We start from the raw sequence: 15,692 nt of genomic DNA, 5'->3' as shown, positions 1-15,692 counted from the left end.
AGGCAGCAATCTTGGTTTGCTCAGGGGTCCAGAGAGAGATAGGCAGGGGGCCAGGGAGAGAGACAGACAGAAAGAAAGACAGACAGACAAGGGGCCAGGGAGAGACACAGAAAGAATGACAAACAGACATGGGGCCAGAGAGACAGACAGACAAATAGACAGATAGTGGCCAAGGAGCGAGAAAGAAAGAAACAAAGACAGACAGATAAGGGGCCAGGGAGAGACACAGACAGAATGACAGACAGACAGACAGACAGACAGCAGCCAAGGAGCGAGAAAGAAAGAAAGACAGACAGATAGGAGGCCAGAGAGACAGACAGAAAGCCAGCAGCCAAAGAGAGAGAGACAAAGATAAAAAGACAGACAGATAGACAGCGGCCAAGGAGAGAGAGAGACAGAAAGAAAGACAGACAGACAGAAAGCGGCCAAGGAGATAGAAACAGAAAGAAAGACAGACAGACAGCGGCTAAGGAGACAGAGAGACAGAAAGACAGACACATCTATTCTAGCACCTGTTAATGTAACGGGCTTACAGACTAGTTTCTTTAATAAGACATTAACTATTCTTTCTGAGGCCCTCCAAATATCTACAAATCTAAAATGTGGCCCTGCAAAGGGTTTGAGTTTGAGACCACTGCTCTAGGAGTATCCCTACTTTACCTTTTGGAGGCTTGAGGCCTAACTTAGGCCATGAACCATCATTTCTTTCCTGGAGTATTATGGTAGGGTTACCAGACATCCGGATTTCCCCGGACATGTCCTATTTTAGAAGACATGTCCTGGTGTCTGGACAGCTTTTCAAAACCCGGCACTTTATCCAGGTTTTGAAAAGCTGGTGAGATGAAGTTTGTGTGAAGGGGCTGGGTTTGGGGGATGGGGCAGGGCTAGGGGTGGAACTGGGTGGAACAGGATGGGTCATGCGTCCTCTTTTACCAGATGGAAAATTTGGTAACCCTACATTATGGACTTGGTTACAAGACGTGTGTGTACACAGCCAAGGTCATCTGCCAACTCAGTGCCCTTCTTGCTGTGTGAAGATGTGTAGAAGAGTGAGCTTTGTAGGCTATGTTATGAACTGTGTCTTGTGCTCTTATCATCTTGGCAAGACATGCTGTCTGATCAGTGGATTCTACAAGAATCCTATTCACTATTGTTCAGTATCCGACAGTACTCTTCTGGACAGGTCCTGATGGTCCCTGTGTGTCACCTGTGCATGGCAAGAGAGAAAACCTGCACAAACTGGACTCAGACAAATTTGTGCTTGGAGGAGTTTGAGTCTGAACTTGAAGAGTTCCTCTGTGCATTAGAAGAGAAATGAAGCAAACAGGAGAAGATTCTTCCAGGGTGTTGTGCCTCCCATTGACTGATGGGCAGAGACTGTTCTGTATCTGGACACTTATGAACTTTGTCTCTGAACTACGCCCTTGTCTATGAAGAATTGGCAATTGAGTGTCTGTAGCTTTTATCTGCCTGAAATACTTTCCACTGAGGCAGTGTTGGGATACTGGATCTTAACTCACTGAACTGCAGGGCTTGCTGGAGCTTATAGCCCTGAAGAGAAATCCTTTCCACCATCTATTGTTGACATCAGTTGAAAAAGGGTGAGAGAAATATTTCCCAACAGTTCTTGGGGTTAGATAATAATTCTTTTGCTTGCAAAGGTTTGGTTATATGGGACTGTGGTAATTAGCCTAAGAAATATTGTATTCCTGCTTTATAATTTACTCAGGTAATTATATATTGTGTAGATTTAGTTAGTGATATTTACTGATTGCTGATTGTTTACACATATATATATATATACACTGTATATTTAACAATTGTGTGCTGACATAAATTTATATACATATTTTTATAATATTTAGTATATTTTTGTACAGCTTGCTATTTTTCTAATATTGGTTTATTTCCCTAACAAAAAGATTAATTCATATTCTTGCATCATTTATTTTACAATAAGGCAGCAATAGGAAGAACTGCAGGGAACTGTAGGTGCTGTTTCCCCTAGGTATGTCTAAGACAATTTCTTTACTTTGATTGGGTAAAATTTATTGCACCTTACGCTTCATCCCGCATAAGATGAGACAGAGGTGAAAGTTTGACAACTCTAGTATGTTTATCATTTTATTGTACAAAATCAAAAGAGTGGGGATGGAACTTCAAAAACAGCCAGGGAAGTGTCCACAAATAAATCTCAAGCAGAAGAGGAATTCCTCCAATCTTTCCCACAGTTTGTAGTGACTAGTGATGTTTCAGCAAGGTACATTTATTGACGTGCTCAGTGAACCATTTCTTCCACTATTAAAGGAATATCACTTATATGATGTGGTCAATTTCCCCTGAGGAAGGCTTGTTTAAGCCAGAACATGGATTGTGTCAGGTCAAGTTGTTTTACAGTAATAAAGGCTGATTGGAGGAATTCTTTTTCTACTTGAGTTTTATTTACAGACACTTTACAAGTTCTTTTTGCAGTTCCATTCCCGCTCTTTTAATTTTGAACTTTACTTACGTGTGTCTTAGTTCCTTGTCATTTTGTGTGATCATTTTATTGTTACATTCTGCAAGTGGAGGAACTGTACAGCTTTGAGGAAGGCAAAAGTTGAATACTGTCAGCATTACACCACATATCATCACCATCATGATGGGCATGGTGGTGACTTCACAACTAGCATTTGGGTGACCCAAGCCTACATAGACTGGTGGGTGATGCTCTAGTCCAGCGTCTCTTAAACTTTTTTGAGCCGGGGCACACTAAAGATAGTGGCCACGGTTCGAGGCACCCAGAAGTGCACGGGCATTGCCATAATGACATCACGCACATGCATGACATCATCAAGCTGACATCTATGCATTCGCAGAGGCCCTCCAGGCAGGCCCTGAAATGCCAGTAGGGTGTGCCAGCAGGGAAGTCTAACAAATATCAACTGAGTACCCCCAACCACAGACTTCTCAAACTCCACCCTAGACCCACCTAAGCTCTTCCCCAGCTCCCACCCACTTTACTAATTGTAATGTAATTTTTTTCCATTCATTTTTCATATACATAGCAGATATAAATTCACAAAACTGACACATTTCAATCACTATATATAAAATCATGTCCCCTACCTTTGTTGTCTGGTGACTTTATTTTTCTGTGCTTTTAACTATGTTTCCAGGGCCTTCTTATCCGCTGACTGTTTTTCTCTCCTTCACTTTCTGCCTTGCATCCATCCTTGGCATTAACTTAACATTCAATATTTCCATTTTTCTGCTTTATTCTTAAAATCTACTATCTCTCTCTCCTTCCCTCCCTATATCCATGGTCTGCCATCTCTCTCCTTCCCTCCTTCCCCCCCATTGGTCCGATGAAATCTCTCTCCTTCCTTTCCCCATTTCCCAGTCTGGCATCTATCTTCTCTTCTTCCTATAATCTGGCATTTCTCTTGACTACTACTATTATTATTTCTATAGCGCTACCAGACTTCCCTCCTTCCCTTCTATTCTCTGGTCTGATATCTCTCCCTTCCTCTAACCATCTCTCTTCCCACCCCCCACCCCACCCCCAGTGTAACATTTCTCTTTCCCTTCCTCCATTCTGCCCCCTGCAGTCCATCTCCCTTCGCTTCCTCCTTTCTGGCCCCCTTCCCAATCCAACATTTCTCCCTCCTTTCCACCAGTCCAGCATTTTTTCTCTCTTCCTCCTGCATGCTTCTCCTCCAGTCCTCCTTCCCTCCCCCAAACAACATTCTTTCTCTCTCCCTCCATGAATCCAACTTTTCACTCTCTGCCCTTTCCCCCTTCCCCAGAGTATAACATTTCTCCTTCCCTCCTTTCTGTCCTCCCCATCCATCTCGCCCTCTCCGTGACTCCAACACTTTCTCCTTCCTGCACACTTTCTCTCTCTGTCCTTGCCTCTTCCCTCAAGTGGCATTCCTCCTTCCCACCCACAATCCAACATGCTCTCTCCCCATGCACCATCTCACCCTCCCCTCCAGTGTGTAGCACCTTTCCTTTCCCTCCCTTTCTGCCAGGTCCAGCAGCACCTCTTCTCCCTTCCTTTTACCTCCCCCTGTCCAGCAGTACCCCTTCCCTCCTCCCCCTGTCCAGCAGTACCCCTTCTCCCTTCCCTCCTCTCCAGTCCAGCATTACCACTTCTCTATTCCCTCCTCCCCCCCTGTCCAGCAGTACTACTTCCCCCTTCTCTGCTCCCCATGTTTACCAGTACCCCTTCTCCATTCCCTGTCCAGCAATACCTGTCCTGTCACTGCTAGTGGCAGCTCACTGCATGCTTTTAACTTTGATACATAGCTGCCACTAGCAGTAGTTTAGCCCAGTTTCATCAGGCAGCCTAGGGGGCCTTTGCTAGGCCAGCCCGCTTCAATGATGCGATGCAGACCGGCCTAGCAAAGGCCCCAAGGCTGTCTGATGAAACCAGGCTAAACTACTGCTAGTGGTAGCTGTGTGCCAAAGTTAAAAGCACACAGAGCTGCCGCTGCTGGTTTGGGGGCACAGAGATGAGGAAAACAGGAGTCCTGGGGGCACGAAGATGAGGAAGGGAGGAGTCCCAGCAGATACGCGCAACACAACGGTAGAAGTCAGCTGAAACAGGTGCCGGAGCCTCTCTTCCTGCCCTGTGAGCCGCGACACACTTAAAATCTCAAAAGGCACACTAGTGTGCCACGGCACACAGTTTGCGATACACTGCTTTAGTCACTTTGTTAGGCAGACTAGATGGACCATGAGGGTCCATCATTTACATGTTTCTATCATTTATACTATGGGGTCGATATTTAGTCAGTGACAGCCAATGTTTTACTGATCTTGTCAGCTTTATTCATAGATATTCAGGCCATGTCCAAATACTGCCATTAAATATGGGTATAAGAGGCCAGCTAAAAAAATAGCCAGTTAAGTGTAGTATAAAAACAGGACTATATTTTATGTGTGGGTTTTTATGTGATCTTCTTAGCCAGTTAAGGACTGAATATTGATACTTAATAAGTCAAGTGCTGACTCTGCCTCCAGAATGCTCTAAAGTAGCCAGTTTCAGCTTAGGTGCTAACCAGGAATTTTCCATGGTACTATCTACCGTATTTTCACGCATATAACGCGCGCGTTATACGCGTTTTTACCTACCGCGCATACCCCTCGCGCGTTATACGCGTGAGCGCGGTATACAAAATTTTTTTTACATAGTTCCCACCCCGCCCGACGCCCGATTCACCCCCCCCAGCAGGACCGCTCGCACCCCCACCCCGAATGACCGCTCGCACGCGCTCCCACCCGCACCCGCATCCATGATCGGAGCAAGAGGGAGCCCAAGCCCTCTTGCCCGGCCGACTCTCCAACTCCCCGACAATATCAGGCCAGGAGGGAGCCCAAACCCTCCTGGCCACGGCGACCCTCTACCCCCACCCCGCACTACATTACGGGCAGGAGGGATCCCAGGCCCTCCTGCCCTCGACGCAAACCCCCCTCCCTCCAACGACCGCCCCCCCAAGAACCTCCGACCATCCCCCCAGCCGACCCGCGACCCCCCTGGCCGACCCCCACGACACCCCCACCCCCCTTCCCCGTACCTTTGGTAGTTGGCCGGACAGACGGGAGCCAAACCCGCCTGTCCGGCAGGCAGCCAACGACGGAATGAGGCTGGATTGGCCCATCCGTCCCAAAGCTCCGCCTACTGGTGGGGCCTAAGGCGCGTGGGCCAATCAGAATAGGCCCTGGAGCCTTAGGTCCCACCTGGGGGCGCGGCCTGAGGCACATGGGCCCAACCCGCACGGAGAGTTGGGGCAGTGCACGGAAAGTCAGGGCGGGTGAACGGAGAGTCGGGACAGCGCACGGAGAGGCAGGGCAGTGCACGGAAAGTCAGGGAGGGTGAACGGAGAGTCGGGACAGCGCACGGAGAGTCGGGGCAGTGCACGGAAAGTCAGGGAGGGTGAACGGAGAGTCGGGACAGCGCACGGAGAGGCGGGGCAGTGCACGGAAAGTCAGGGAGGGTGAAAGGATAGTCGGGACAGCACACGGAGAGTCGGGGAGGGCGAAAGGAGAGTCGGAGTGGCCAGAGGAGAGTCGGGGCGGGCGAAAGGACAGTCGGGCAGCATGCGCGGTATACCCGTGAGCGCGGTATACAAAAGTTTTTGTACATAAAATCGTGGTTTCTGCGCGCTATACCCGTGTGCGCGTTTTACACGGGTGCGCGTTATCTGCGTGAAAATACGGTAGTTAAGTACAACAATATCTCCTTACCTTAAGGGCTTGATTCTCAAAACAGCATCCTGACTGACTGTAGGTGGCAGTAGGCATCCTATTGTTGTTCAATGGACCAATCGAGACACACTTAAAAAAAAAATTGATGCGCCGAACAATGCTTACAATGTAGGCATCTGACTTGTGCCTATAGAAGCACACATATGGATGTCTAAGGCTGGTGTAGTGGATTATGCCAGAAGTGGCCTTAGGCATCCATAGGCGTGCCTAGGTACTTCTGTAGGTACAAATGAGATGCCTTAAAAATAGGCTTGTAAAACCCTGGCCTACATTTAAGGCATCTGTACAAAAAATAGAGCCGTTTCTGGACACAGTGCCTACCAATGATTGACATACATTGGGTGCCAGTTTTGCAGGCCCTGGATGTTTAAAGAAACCATTACTTATAGAAAAATGATCTTCTGAGGTATAGCCTTAAAGATTATATAGCTTAACACTGAATCTGAAAAGACTTTTCCAACTTCTTCATTAGGCCAGACTTTTTGTATCCTTGTATTTATTTTCAATCTTTTTGAATATATTTAGAAGCTAATTAACTTATCTTTAGTGCTTCAGGATTAGTAAATTGGAAACTGTTTCACCCGATATGAATCCATGTTTTGCTATCATAGCTGAATCATGAAGGTCTCCTAGGAAAATCAAAAGAATTCTTTTCTTTTGAAAAGTAGCCTAACCCCCCTCCCCCCTTACAAACTGCACTGTGGTTTTTAGTGCCAACTGCAGCGGTAACAACTCTGACACTCATAGGAATTCTATGAGCGTCAGAGCTATTACCGCTGCAGTTGGCATTAAAAATCACGCTATGGTTTTTTTAAATGGGGGAGTTAAATTGTAACTCTGAAAAAGCAATTGAAATCTTCAAATTTATATTCATTATATGACTACTACACAATATGAGGTGCATATCTTAAAGCATTTCCAGAGAATTTATCTTCAGCTTGTTCAAAGAAGGCTGCAGCATCTTTTTAAATTTATTAGGTATGATTACATGAAACCAGACAACCAATCACAAAGTCTTCTTACACCAATGTCATCCAATCAATTTCTTGATTCAATCCATTAGGATTGAAGGATATGGAGTCGAGCAGATAGATCCGGTGCTGTTCTTTATAGTTCAAAATCTTTTCAAAGATTTGAAGAGTTTGAACTGGATCTATCTACTCGACTCCATTACCCCTAATGAATTGAAAAGATTCTATAAATCCTAACTCTAATAGCTCTTAACTCGAAAGGGGATGTGACCATAGGAGGTGCATGGATATATCAGCGGTGGCTCAAAAAAGTTAAACACATTCTTACAGAATAGAGGGTAAATACGCGAAGCTGAGCATAAGCATTTACACCAGGTTTCACCAGGTATATAAGTCTGACATCCAAAGTTATGGCACAGGAATCTATGTTAAGCCTGATTCTATAAAAGGTGCATGCCCTTTATAGAAATGCCCATAGTGCCAAACTTTTCCAGTGCCCATTTCTGAGTGTCATTTACGCTCTATTGTCCCAGGTACAAAATCTTAGATTGTAAGCCCAGTAGGGATAGAAAAAGTATCTGTATAGAACATGACCTTTTACTTTTTATTGAATCCGGCCTAAGTGCATAGTTATAGAAGAGTGCATAGGCACATATCTGACATGTATGAGGGGGTGCTGAAATGTTCTCAACCCAACCAAGAAGAGAATGTTGTGGATATGGTTCAATGATCTGAAACAATGTCAAAAAAACAGAATTCCGTTTCTTCAAATTGGCATATAATGAAATAATAATCTTTTTAGCTACAATGGCAACATAATGCTCAGAATTTAGGAAGCTTGTTGGTTGAACTGAGAACTTTTCAGCACTCCCTCGTATACAGTATGTGTGCACATACACACACATATGAGTATGCTAGTTTTTGAAAGATTTTCACATGCAACTGGTGTGTAAATGTTAGTGCCTATTCCATAAGGCACTCAAATAGCAGATCTGAAACATGGATATTTAGCTGTGCTACCTAAACAGCATTGCTGAACATACATTTGATTTGAAATAGCTAAATTAGATGTTTTAAATTATACATTAATCACATGGTTGAATATTTATTTCAAAAACTATAATATTCATATTCTACTAGTATTTATCATATTTCTGATAAAAGATTATTTTATATAGCACTGTTAAATGTTTATGTTTCTGTTACTATATAATCATGTTATTCTATTGCTAGGATTCAATTTACCATCTACAAATTTAACTCATTGATCGTATTTATGCATATATTTGATCATTTTACTTTTATTTTAAAAAAATTGTGTTTTATTTTTAAGTTGTACCTGCTGTACACCACCTTGGGTGAATATCTTCATAAAAGCAGTTAATAAATCCCAATAAATACAAAGAAATACATTAAAAGACATTTCTTATCTAGAGAAGAACAATTGTTATCTGAATAAGGAGGGAATTCATCAATGTATGCTACTGTTATGATGGATTAATTTACTATAAGTTGTGCTATGTTAGCACAAGGTGACATTTGGATAAAATGGGATCTGGTGCTAAAACAGCTCAACTTGTGGCAAAATAGCCCGTCTTAACATTAGCATACTTTGATGAATTCCCTCTTAAATGTCTTTGCTGCCACTGTCTGATATAGCCATGCTAGGAACTGATCTTTGGGATTGATCTTTTAATGGGCACTTTACGTGATTTTCTTTTTTTTTTTAAATTCTTTATTCATTTTCAAACTTACAATAAGTGTGATATATGTTCAAACAAATTAACAATAAATACATCACTTATGATTATATGTTAATGTTTGTTTGTTTTTTATTTGTCTTAATGAATTATGCATGTAACGATATGTAAACCGTTTAGGTTTAAACAGGGCAGGCGCACAAGTACACTGGCCCTGCCCCTCCACCCCACCATGCCACTTTCTTTTTTTTTAATTCAAAACAAACAAAGATTACCATACCAGTGCCAGTGTACAGTTTTATCTTCTATGCAACCTCCAAACATCTTTGAACAAATCTCCCCTTCCTTCCTAGAGGAAGAAATCTTCAACTAGAAGGGCTTTGGGAAGCCCACCAATTTATATTTTGCATATGGGTAGGAGGAATGGGGCATGGCGGGAAGAAACTTTAGTGCCCATCATTTTATTGGACTAATACATTTCTCACTTAGCTTTCAGAGGTTAAAACCTCTTTCTTCAGGTCAGTAAACTATACTGCTGTTACAGTATCCCTGTCCTGACCTGAGGAAAGGAGTTATGGTCTCTGAATTAGTAAAAAAATGTATTAAAATTAGTCCAATAAACAGGATCACCTTATTTCCATTTTCTATTAATAAACGATTATCAAAACAGCTACAATCAAGTTTCAAGTTTATTACAAATTTGATTAATTGCTTATTCAAAATTCTAAGCGATGAACATATCAGTAAAATCACAAAATTGAGGGGGCAGCAAAACAAAGAATTAAACCTTACAAAACATATTAAAGACTAACTTTACAAACATAATAAAACACGAGGAAAGGATGGGAAAAGAAATACAATTTGATTGATAGAAGAGAAGACAATTAAGGTAAAAAATGAAAGGAAGGGAAAGAACAATGAATCTCAGAGAAATTATGGAATTGAAATGAAACTCCTAGTCGGGCTTTCTAATTATTACATGCATCTTTAAAAAGAAAGCTTTTTGGTTTGCTCTTAAATTTATCCAAATTGTTTTCTTCCCTTTAGTAAATAATACTTTATCCTAAAGCAAATAGAAATAAATTAAACAAATAGAAATATTTTTATTTCTTTGTTGTCTGGTTTCTGCTTTCCTCATCTTCTCATCATTCTCTTCCTTCCATCCACTGTCTGCCCTCTTTCTGCCTCTTCCATATGGCATCTGCTCTCTTTCTATGCCTCTTCCAGAAATTGTCTGCCTCTCCCTTCCATCTCTTCTTCCCCCCCCTATTAGTGTGGCATCCATCTTCCCTTCCCTCCTCCAATGGTCTGGCATCTCTCTCCTCTCCTTCCCTCTCCCACCCCCCATGGTTGGGCATTTCACTCTCTCCTCTTCCTTCCTCCCACTTCTATCAGCATCTGCTCCCTTCAACCCAATTCCATCCAGTATCCTTCCCCTTATATCTCTCTTCCCTTCCCCTGCACACCAATTCCATCAGCATCTGCCCCTTTCTCTCCTTCCACCACCCTGCCCCCTTTCTCTCCCTTTACCAACCTTCTAGGTCAGAGGGGGCCCACTGAAGAAACAGAGGACTCAGATGTTTGTTTGTTTTTTCCTTTGGCAACACGGGCCCCCCGGGAAAGATCGGCAGTGCTGCCCCCCCCCCCCCGGAGATTAACAACACCGCCCCCCAGAGATCAACAACACCGCCCTCCCCCCGGCATCGGCATCAGCCAACTAGAATAAGTGACGTCAGAGGGGGTGAACCGGCAGATGCAAGAAGTTCCTGCAAGATTCTGCAATGACAGCGTCTGCTGGCTCTGCTCAGGGAAGAAGTAAATGACATCAGAGGGTTTGGACCGGCAGCCGTAGTCATCGTGGGACCTTGCAGCAACTCCTTGCATCTGCCGGTACACCCCCTCCAACGTCACTTATTTTGGTTGTCTGATGTCGATGCCGGTAGGGAGGGTGGTGGTGTTGATCTCCCGGGGGGGGGGGGGGGGGCAGCGCTGCCGATCTTTCCCAGGAGAGGCCCGTGTTGCCAAGGGAAAAAAGCAACACCTGAGTCCTCTGTTTCATCGGGCCCCCCTGACAAGTTCAGGTCCTATGCATGTGCCTACTGGGCCTATTCATTAATCTGGCCCTGGGTTTAAACGGTAAATAAATTTTTAAAATAAATAAATATCCTACCTCAGCAGTATTTGGATAGTACCAAGGCAACGCATGTGTAAAGTGAGGGAACATAAGAACATAAGAAACGCCTTCACCGGATCAGACCGAGGTCCATCTAGTCCGGCGATCCGCACACGCGGCGGCCCATTTAGGTACTCCTTTATGGAGACCCGGATTTACCGTATCCCTCAATATGATATGCAAGAAGGTATGCATCCAACTTGCGCTTGAATCCCAGTACAGTAGTCTCTTCCACAACCTCCTCCGGGAGTGCATTCCAAGCATCCACCACGCGCTGTGTGAAAGAAAATTTCCTGACATTTGTCCTGAACCTGCTGCCACTCAGTTTCAGGCTATGACCTCTTGTCCGTGTCACATGTGAAAATGTCAGTAATGCTGCTTCTTGGTCTATTTTATCAAATCCTTTTAATATTTTGAAAGTCTCAATCAAATCCCCTCTCAGTCTTCTCTTCTCAAGGGTAAACAGTCCCAGTTTCCTAAGTCGATCTTTGTAGTTCAAATGTTCCATTCCTTTAATAAGTTTCGTAGCTCGCCTCTGCACTTTCTCCAGCAGAGTTATATCTTTTTTAAGGTATGGAGACCAGTGTTGGACACAGTATTCTAAGTGCGGTCTGACCATTGTTCTATAAAGACTGAGACTGAGAAGTATTCTGGAAAGCAACAATTTTTGGACTACAATATTAATAAAACTTGGGAAAAAGTTAGGACTGCAAATTTGCTTTCCTATCTTTATCCAAAATGCTTTTCAAATAGCTATGGAGATAGCAGTGTCACTTACTTAGCACGGTAAGGGGGAAGACTGTCTTATTTTTGGGGAAACACGGTAGAAGCCTAGCAACCTCCCAAAAAATCAGCTCAAACCCAAAAAAATGCTCATCCCCATGGCTCATAGAGCACTTGAGAATACATTTCTCCCTCCGTATTTGCAGAGGTTAGGGGCAGAGCTGGCCCGCGAATACAGAGAAATTACAACTAACTATTTCTATGTACTTGCCCAGACTCTGCTCAGCTTTGCATTCTTCGCCACCCACCTCAGTGATCCGTGCCGTGCTTTCTCTTTTTCTCATCTTGGCGGCGCCTGCCAGCAACTGTTTAAAAATCCAAGGACTGTTTCTAATTCCCCTTTGTGATGTGGAAGAGTAGAAAAGGAGGCAGGGGGAGGGGGAGGAAGGAAGCTTCGTTGTTTGTCACGCGCTCCTCAGCCCTGTTCCAAGAGAAACCTTCAGACTGTGTAAAAGATGCAGGCAAAAATTTATTGTACCAAAATTAAAATGCAAATAAGTAAAATAAAACCCTTTTACCAATCAAGGGATCCGACACGGTCCGTGTTTCAGACAAACCTTCGTCAGGGGTCCATGGTGAAAAAGGTTGGGACATACCATAAAAAATGAAGATAAGTAACAAAGTGCCTGTATATTGTTTTCGCCGAGGATTACTGCAAAAAGTAAAGCGTCTCAAGGAAGCAGTAAAAAGAGGCTGCATCTTATACACAGTCTGCAGTTTTGTTTGATTCTCCTGCTTGGTTTTTTCTGCAGACAAAGTTGGACTTTCTCCTTTGTTTTGTTGCCAAGAGAAACCTTTCCATCAAGTGGGTTATCATGACAAAGGGGGTGGTATCAGGGAGAGCTGCTGGCCAATCAGAAGAGGTACTTGACAGGTGTTTGACAATTGGAAATTTCTGCAAGCCAAAGGCAAGAGTAACAGCGTGCCGTCTGACAGCAGGCCAGGGAAAACTAAGTTTATTGCTTTGGGCTTGGGACCTACCTGGGTGGAGGAAAGCCATCAAAACAAAAACTGCGAATAATCGAAATTGCGAGTGTAGAAACCGCACATACAGAGAGAGAAGCAAGAAAACCTGAGTGAACATGGTGCAAAACAAAAAGTACTGAAAACAAACTACTATGCAGAATTTCAATAAATAGCTACAGTCAGCAATTTTTGAAGCAAAAAAGCCTTTATTACTCAGAGCTATTAAAAAGCCCCAAGCATATCAAGAAGCCTCTTTATCCTAACAAAAAACATTCCCACAAGCTGCCAATGAAAAGACCAAGCCCTCCACTTCTACCTTGAATGCAAGGACTTAGAAATGCACTCCTGCCTGGACTTGGAGTTAACAACACAATATGACACCACCGCCAACAAAAGTCAGAATAAAGAACCCCACTCCATATCACTAAGTCAATTCAAACCAATTACCTACAATGACCTAAGCAAAATAGTAAATACTCTCTGTCCCTCAAACATCACTCTTGATACATGTCCCTCCACTGTTCTCCTATCAGTCAGAGAAGAATTCCTCCAATCCATTCTACCTCTGTTCAATGTATCTCTAACATGCCATAACATAGTACAGTGGAACCTTGGTTTACGAGCATAATTCGTTCTAGTAGTATGCTCGTAAACTAAATTGCTCGTATATCAAAGCGAGTTTCCTCATAGGAAGTAAGGGAAACTCACTTTGATCAGTTCCACCTCCTCCCCCCCACCCCCTGAGGTACCGGCACTGCTCCATTGCCCCCCCTTGAGGCCACCGATGCTGCTCCATACCCCCCTCCCGCAATCCGGCATCCCCTCTGTGAACCAGCATCCTCCCCCCCACTCACATCGTCTCCCCCCCGCGATTCTACATCACCCCCGAGCACTGAAACAAAATCCCTTACCCCGATTGGGCACCGGCACCAGCATCAACACATAGGACATGCCGGTGCCTGAAGATCCTCGCTCTTCTGGGCTCGGCGGTGCGTCGGAGATCATTCCTCTTGCCTGTGCTGGGCTGGACTGGGCCTTGAGAATTTGTGCATACTCAAGGCCTTCTGGTCTCGCTATCTCCGAGATTCTGAATCTTAGAATCTCGGAGAGAGCGAGACCAGAAGGCCTTGAGCATGCGCAAATGCTCAAGGTCCAGTCCAGCCCAGCACAGGCAAGAGGGAGGATCTCTGATGCACCGCCCAGCCCAGAAGAGGGAGGATCTTCGAGCACCAGCACTGGCATGTCCTATGCTTTGGTGCTGGTGCCGGTGCCCAATCGGGGTAAGGGATTTGTTTTGGTGCTCGGGGGATGTAGGATCATGGAGGGGATGCTGGATCGCGGGGGTGGCACTCGTTAATCGAGTCAAACTCGGTTTCCGAGGCTCCAACTTGCGAATTTTTGCTCGTCTTGCAAAACACTCACAAACCGGTGCTCTCGTAAACTGAGGTTTAACTGTACCTGCAAATTGGAAGACAGCCATAGTCAAACCAATCCTAAAAGAACCTTCTCTATAACCCAACAAACCAAGCAACTACAGACCTGTCTTAAACCTACCATTTCTACTGACAATCCTAGAGAACATACACCCCTCTTCTACTAAACCGCGCTAGCGGTTTTAGCGTGGAGAGCCGTGCTGAATGGCCCGTGCTGCTCCCGATGCTCATAGAGTTCTTATGATCATCAGGAGCAGCGCAGGTCATTCAGCAAGGCTCCCGGCGCTAGAACCGCTAGCACGATTTAGTAGAAGAGGGCCATAGTCTTAAACCACATCCAAGAATTCACATGCAAGCAAGTTGCCCTCTCCAAATACCAACCAGGCTTTAGGAAAATTCTAGAGAACAGAAACTGTCTTACTCAACATAATTGATGACTATTGGAAATACATGGATAAAGGAGATGATGCCCTCTTAGTGCTACTAAACCTAAGTGCTTTATTTGATACCATTGACCAACTTCTTCTCCTGAGTAGATTGGCATAAATTGGAATTGGTAGCCTGGTCCTAAAGTGGTTCTCATCCAAGCCAAAGCCAAAGATTCCCAACAGATACAACTGGTCTCAACCATATCAAAACCTAATCCTCTCCACTGTGGCGTTTCACAGGGGGGCCCTACTTTCCCCACTACTATTCAACCTTTATATTAGATCCATTCTTTGTAGTGCCACAAAGTACCAGATACAAATCCATGCCTTCTTGGATGACATACAAAATTATATCTTCCACTAGGAAAATACCAAGACATCCAAATTACAAAACTCCTCAACTGTCTAACAGAAATTTAAAAAAAAAATGGATGGCCTTAAACAAATTCCAGCTGAATGCATCCAAAACTGAGATGCTTTGGATACGCAATGACTATTGCACATACTCATACACCTGTCCTACCCTCTCTGAGACTCAACCCCACTAACAGCCAAAGATAAAGCCCATAGTCTTGGAGTGACACTTGATGCAAATCTGTCACTCTCTGATCATGTCTCCCAAGTTGTCTCAACCTCATTATATTACCTGCGATAACTACATAAAATCAGAGCATTCTTCACTGAAGCAGAATATGCCCAATTTTTCTGTCCCTATGTCTTATCACGAATGGACTACTGCAATGCCCTATTTGTATGCCTATATAAGAAAAATCACCAATGCCTTCAATATGTGCAAAATGCAGCAGTCCGGTTTTTAAAAAACCTCAGCACCATGACCATATCACCCTGGCACTGGCCTCAGTGCACTGGCTTACCTCTCGATAAGCGCTACATATTCCAAGCTCTAACCTTAGCCTTCAAATCCTTCCATAAATGATCTCAGGATACATGAAAAAAGCTACCTACCTACTCACCCACATGCTCAC

The 15,692-nt window shown here is 44.2% G+C and overlaps 1 protein-coding gene across 4 annotated transcripts in view; it reads left to right on the top strand.

The window, feature by feature from the left end:
- CHRM2 (cholinergic receptor muscarinic 2) overlaps positions 1 to 15,692 on the top strand; it is a 299,422-nt gene that overhangs the window by 113,493 nt on the left and 170,237 nt on the right. The window contains exon 1 of one of the 4 annotated variants that reach the window (XM_033959194.1): positions 1,499 to 1,601. The exons of the other annotated variants lie outside the window; for them this stretch is intronic. The gene's annotated coding sequence lies outside the window, so the exon portion shown is untranslated. Of the gene's footprint in view, positions 1 to 1,498; positions 1,602 to 15,692 lie in introns of those variants that run through there. 4 annotated transcript variants of the gene reach the window in all.

This window comes from Geotrypetes seraphini, chromosome 9, assembly GCF_902459505.1.
Source record: "Geotrypetes seraphini chromosome 9, aGeoSer1.1, whole genome shotgun sequence".
NCBI classification, from domain to species: domain Eukaryota; kingdom Metazoa; phylum Chordata; class Amphibia; order Gymnophiona; family Dermophiidae; genus Geotrypetes; species Geotrypetes seraphini.
Note: the sequence above shows the minus strand (reverse complement) of the source record. Positions and strands in the feature narration are given on the sequence as shown.